Source organism: Rhagoletis pomonella, unplaced genomic scaffold (genome assembly GCF_013731165.1).
Source record: "Rhagoletis pomonella isolate Grant_MI unplaced genomic scaffold, Rhpom_1.0 Rhpom_scaffold_00009, whole genome shotgun sequence".
NCBI lineage: Eukaryota > Metazoa > Arthropoda > Insecta > Diptera > Tephritidae > Rhagoletis > Rhagoletis pomonella.
In genome coordinates, this window is record NW_023458563.1 from 25,188,526 (window position 1) to 25,194,563 (window position 6,038).

General features: G+C 30.6%; 1 long non-coding RNA gene across 1 annotated transcript; it reads right to left on the minus strand.

Moving 5' to 3' along the window:
* Positions 1–2,887: 2,887 nt before the first annotated feature.
* On the minus strand, positions 2,888–3,604 carry LOC118745659. The gene is made up of 3 exons (XR_004993677.1): positions 3,501–3,604; positions 3,141–3,436; positions 2,888–3,063 (listed from the first exon to the last, which is right to left on the minus strand). It is a non-coding gene; the product is annotated as an uncharacterized LOC118745659 (long non-coding RNA).
* Positions 3,605–6,038: the final 2,434 nt, after the last annotated feature.

Below are 6,038 nucleotides of genomic sequence, written 5' to 3' on the forward strand. Positions count from 1 at the left end.
ACTTCAAATGATCGATCAAAAGTTTTGCGGTTGACGCAAAAAAATTGCAGATAAAGCATTTAAACATTTTAATCTAGCTATTTGGCGTTTTTCAAATAATCTGTAAGTAGGATAATATTAAAATTTGATGAGCATTCAAAATTAAAAAAAAAAATTTATATAAAATTGTATACACACTTCGCTTCAATGGGGTACTCAAAATTTAAGACATGAAATAACTTAAAAATAGTGTCCAGTGCTTTTAAAAATGTTGGTACCTTGTAACGTACAGTGTCGAAAAGAAGGTAAAAAGTTTCCAAACTCGTTACTTCTGGCCCAATAACCAAAATAATCGGCTGCAGCGGAAGATTTTTCCCCAACGCTTTTGTCTTCAGTTCTTCGTACATTCTCTGGTAGTCGTTAATGCATTCGCAATGTAGAACTGTAGCATTCTTTGCATCACAAATGGTTGGTTTCCATTTAAGACGCTTGCCACCAGAAGGCTGCGCTATAGACATCAGTGGCGGCTTGCTTATGGCATGCAGAAGCATCAAAATTATATAATCCCTCGAATCTACATGCAGACAGATGTATGTATACATATGTATATAAATCCGAATCGTAAGATATAGTACAACAGTGATCATAACAGGAGTGTGACATTTTGACCAGAATGGGCTATTTTGCTTTTGCTTGTTTAATGTTCACAATTTTTTCCTAAAAGCCTAGCTCATTATATTACAAACACCACACAAATCCACATTTCAAACTTTGTAAAAAAGAATTGGAAAAATTTCAGAATTTTAGTTGTGTACTTTTATAGCCCATAAAATTTTAAATGTTATTACTAAATTTTTGTGAAATTTTGTTCAAATAGGCAAAATAATAATAGTCAAAACTGGTCGAAATGTCGTCTACCTATTACTATGACAGGGAGTGTATTAACGTACCTGAATTGATGGTTTCATCAATTTTAAGTAACATGGCTTTGGACGCCGTATCTTTTATTTTCTCTTTCATGTAAGGGCCCTGCAGTGAAACCCCAAACTAGTCAGGAAAAATACTAGTGTACAACTAGAATTTCCTGACTGAAACCGAACTAGTTCGGAAACTACCAGACTTGTACCAAGTACAAACTATTTATTCATGCCCTGTTTTGACTTCGACAGTTTAATACCATAAAGTATACAAAATATTATAACTTTTATTTGGGTATATTGTAAAGCATTAAAGGGAGTACGTATTCAATTATACAATACCTGTTAAATAATGATTAATATTCATAATGATTATTAATTAAAGCATGTTTCTTTGGATAACCGTTTAATGAGTATTAATTAATTACGTAAAAAACGTTAATTAATTAATTAATTTTAATTACATCATTATTTTGTTATTTTTGATCATTTTCAATTATTTTTGACTTGTTTTAATTACACGATTATAATTATTCGATGAATTTCTATTATTTATCATCAAGAAAAACTATTGAAAAAAGCTAAGAATATTTAATAACTGCTTGAATTATTTATTTATTTCATTCTTATACAAATCTCATATTTTAAACATTAATTGTTACTTTTGTAAAATTTGAAAAAGAAAAGACTGGAATGTGCAAAGTTAATGAGTTTAATTTATTTTAATGAAAACTTTTATTTTTATTTTAGTTCACTCAAAAATGAAGTAAAGTCTTCATTTTATTTTTAACTAAAATGTTTTCTTTTGCATATTCAATATTATTAAAAAAGATAAAAATATAGTATTTATTGTACCTGAAACCTTTTACTTTTATTAACCCTTAATGAAAAATTTATAATATATTAAAGTGTACTTAATCAAAAGTGTTTTATTGTATATTCGTGGATTACTTTTATTTTTTGACTCCCAAAGTAGTCCTTTTGGTCCTAATTGGACTAGTATTTTTCTGTCTATTTTGAACTAGTATGAGACTGGTATATTTCTGACCGAAATCTGACAATTGCCATCTCGTAGGACATCCCCATGTTAAAAATACCAGCTGATTGCATGGAAAAAAGATAGTTGGCTGACTAGTTGGGCATGCGGCTCATACTAGTTGTGAGGTAGTTTACAACTAGTACGTTTGACTACAGGGGGACTATAGCTTTCGCAAAATTGGGCCACTCCGCTAGTAAATTTTGCGATATGTTTGGATATTTCGCAGTAAAATCAATTTCAATCTTAATAAGGATTATACATAAGATTAAATATATCTATGTATATGTACATATGTACGAAAAATTTTCGTACCAAGGTATATCCAAGGTAATTTTTAAGCAACGGCCACTCAGCAAAGATATTTATGTCCTTATTCATAACATCTGCCCTTCTTAATGGGACCGTATCTTTCCATTTTTCAACGACATCGCTCCAAGGTTCCAAATTATGTGAAAGCCACAACTTTTTCTCTAACGAACCTTCGTCTATAAATTGAAGCGTAAAATAGCAAACAGACCTTTGGCCATCACATGCTACTTTTATATTAGTACAACACATTTTTTGTTACTAACAGCCTAACCTAATATAAACGCACGCCATCTGTTTTGTTTTTCTGCGTCACCCGAAGTCTTCCGTAGAAGAAAATTTGGAAATTTTATTTAATTTAATTTCAGTTGTTTCCATAGAAGTTGTATTTTATTTAATTTAATTTCGGTTGATTCTATAGAAGTTGTATTATGTGCATGAGAAATTTTTGAGAGTAAATTTCCGGCGTGCGTGAATATTAAGTTGGCCTGTAAAATTACTAGCACGCGTATAAGGATGGCTCTTTCACGCAAGAATATTTTTTAAGAACATAAGTATATGTAAATTTGATTACGTCTGTGATGGCCTAGCATCAGGTATTTTGCTTAATAAGTTAGAAAGCAAATTAAAATGAACTATTATTTTGAACTTATGCATACTTTGTGTTTGCGAATTTGAAAGCAAATTTTCTTGGGGACTCTGTCGATAATTGGTTGCATCCGTAATTTGTGACTGTTTGCTAATTTTGCGCCGAACATTAGTTGCTTTGTCATACAGCTTTCCTGTTGGGTTTTCGCCACTTCGTCGGTTGCAATAATATCGCTATATGAAATATAGTACATTGTTTTTGTGAGTGCATAACTTAAATTATTAAATTTTATTCTTATAAATTATCTTACCAAATCTTCAGTCGGAAAAAAGATATGATTTGCTCTGCGAAATGAATAATATCGCTCATTGCCATAGGCAGCGAGCGCTCTGAAAAATGTTCTACTATGGTATTTACCAAAACTTCGCGGTGCTCATCTAACAACAATGAGTTGTCTTTATATTGTTGCAACACGCTTCGCCCTCTGGGAGTCGATTGAAGAATAACATCTAAGCTTATAACCGGTGTACTTTCTGCTAAGTTCTTTGATTCTTCAAAAGAACTGAGCCAACTATTATTAGAACTTACAGTTGAATTGGATGCCGCCTATAAAAGATATTTTTGTGATTATAACACTTTTGTTTATGTATGTACATACACCAAAGCTCACCTCGTTTTGTCGCCAAGCATAGTTAAAGGAAAAAGTTCATTTATATCGGACTCTTTAATTAAAAAGAGTCTGTTAATACCCTGCAGCAAATCAAACTGGTTCAGAACTTGCGCTGAGCTAGCCGGACGGTACTGGTTCTTCATCTATCCCAACTCAATGCTTGCAACTGTCTTTTTTAACATGGCGATGTCCTACGAAGTGACAATTGTCGCCCTCTGCAGAACTTTTGAACTTGTTCTGAGCTGACTCTGGCTTAGATGGTTCTGAAACAGTTCATATAACAACAGTTCTTGGATAGTTCAAAAAGGGTCATCTCCGGGCTAGAAAAAATGTGGTTAGTTTTGAGCTGGTTCTAATAAGTATAGTATAGAGCCTTTTCTGTAAATAAGCACGCATACAATTTTGTAAATAAAAATACTTCATTATATGTTTCAAGAGCTATTTGTTTTAAACTAATTTACTTATTGACGCAAACTGTGCTTAAAATTTAGGAATATAAAGTGTCAATTATTCCTTTACTTTCTAAAACCGTTATTCTTAAAAATAATTTATATTTTTTACGTATAATGGGTATTTCTGGGATCCCTATAATTAAAAATCTGAACTAAGTCGTGTCAAAAAATGAGAAAAACGGTGATATATTGAATGATTATTTGTGATAACTCAGCGTTAAATTGCATTAAATTTATTGAAATGAAATACATAGACTTTCCGGCATCTCATAAGAAATATAGAATTTTGAATATTCACAATAGTTTTCATGCTAAATATTTTTCGTAAATTTTTTATTTAAGAATGGCTCATAAGTATTATAACATAAACAAATAAATTCACGTTTCTAACTGTGTTGGAAATTTAGTAGAATTTTAGAAACTGTTATAAAACCTTCAATATTTTAAATCAGAGTTTATAAGTATGCAGTTCTATAGCGCATTAAATTTTAGTATAATTAATCGCGCTGATTTTTTATAACTCTTTTTACGCACGCTCTTGAAGGCATTCTCCTATTTAAATATTTTCGTTTAAGATGCAAGATTACACTTTACTACACTAAAATTTTATGGGCTACAAAACAGAATACTCGAAATATTTATAAAAAATATCTGATTAAAAATTTGAAATTTTGAAGACCGTTTTTAGAGTTCTATAAGTTTGCAGCACAGTTAGGAATTTGAATTTAAATGATTTATGGAGTATGAGACATAGTACTTAAATAAAAACTAAACGAAAAATATTTAAAATGAAGAACATTGGAAATTAAAAAAATATCAATACATTTACGTATGTACATTATCGTTCATATCAATAGCACTCCCATTTCAAAGTAAGATTGTTTACCACTTTTACTAATTTTTTTACATCTGATTAAAAGGTCAAATATTTTGACGAAAAATCGCTAAATTTAACTTTGTTTTGTATAAAGTTTTAAAACACGGTTTATATGATTTTATTCGTATCTTGTACGTACGTAGATATGTATAAAAATGACATTAATGTACCAATAACGACTTTTTTGGAAATATTTGAGCAGTTGCCCCATAAACTATGTAGAGAATTACAAATTAAATAAACGAAAACAGTTTGTTATTACTTTTAGGGTCTAAGAAAATCGAAAAAATATAGTATATTACATTTGGGCATCTTTTGTCAGCTTTCTCATGACCAGGATGAGTAACATTGATGACAGCGCAACTAGCAACATATGAGTTTCAACCGTCCAACTCTGCATCCCTTTTTCAGTAGTTCAGAGACAGTTCTGAAATTTGTAGGGCGGAACTAGCGCTTTGCCAGACTGTCCCTAAATTTTGCTGCAGGGTATTTAGCATAAATGCAAGTATGTATGTATGTATATACACTCATGGACACAGAGATACGTAGGTGTGTTTTCTTTTTTTATGGTTTTGTCTATTTTTTTTGTTCATTTAATTATTAAATAGTTTATAAAACTATAGTTAACTTTACAACTAAAAGCAAATAAAAAAAAGTTTAAAAGTAAAGACAAAGTTCGCAAAAATTTATCAAACTTCAAAAAATTTTCACGAAATTTAAATTTTTTTATTCGGTTATTCAGTTTGGTACCAAATTATGTTATAGTATAAAAAAGTTTCAAGTCGTTAAAAATTTACTTCCATACAAAAATAAATTTTGAAACCTGCACTTTATTTTACTAAAATTGAATAGGTTACAAAACTGCAGACTAAAATTTCCTAAAAATTCTGAAAATGTCTGTGTGCATGAGTGTGCATCCATATGTACATACATATATAAAAGCACATGAATATGAAAAAAAATATGTACATAAGTTCATTTTAAAAGTCTTCACATTTAAAACTTACACAATAATCTATTGTACACTTCTTCACTCAGTTCCATTTTTTCGCAAATAATTTCCTTTAGGCTTGCTTGTTCACTGGGCGCTTCAACAGCGTTGCTCGGCTGCAGCGGAGTCTCGATTTCGCTAGAAATGATCAGACCGCCACTGGGAATAATTAGATACATTTGATTCGATTCTTCTTGGCTGTTTTGAATTACACTCTC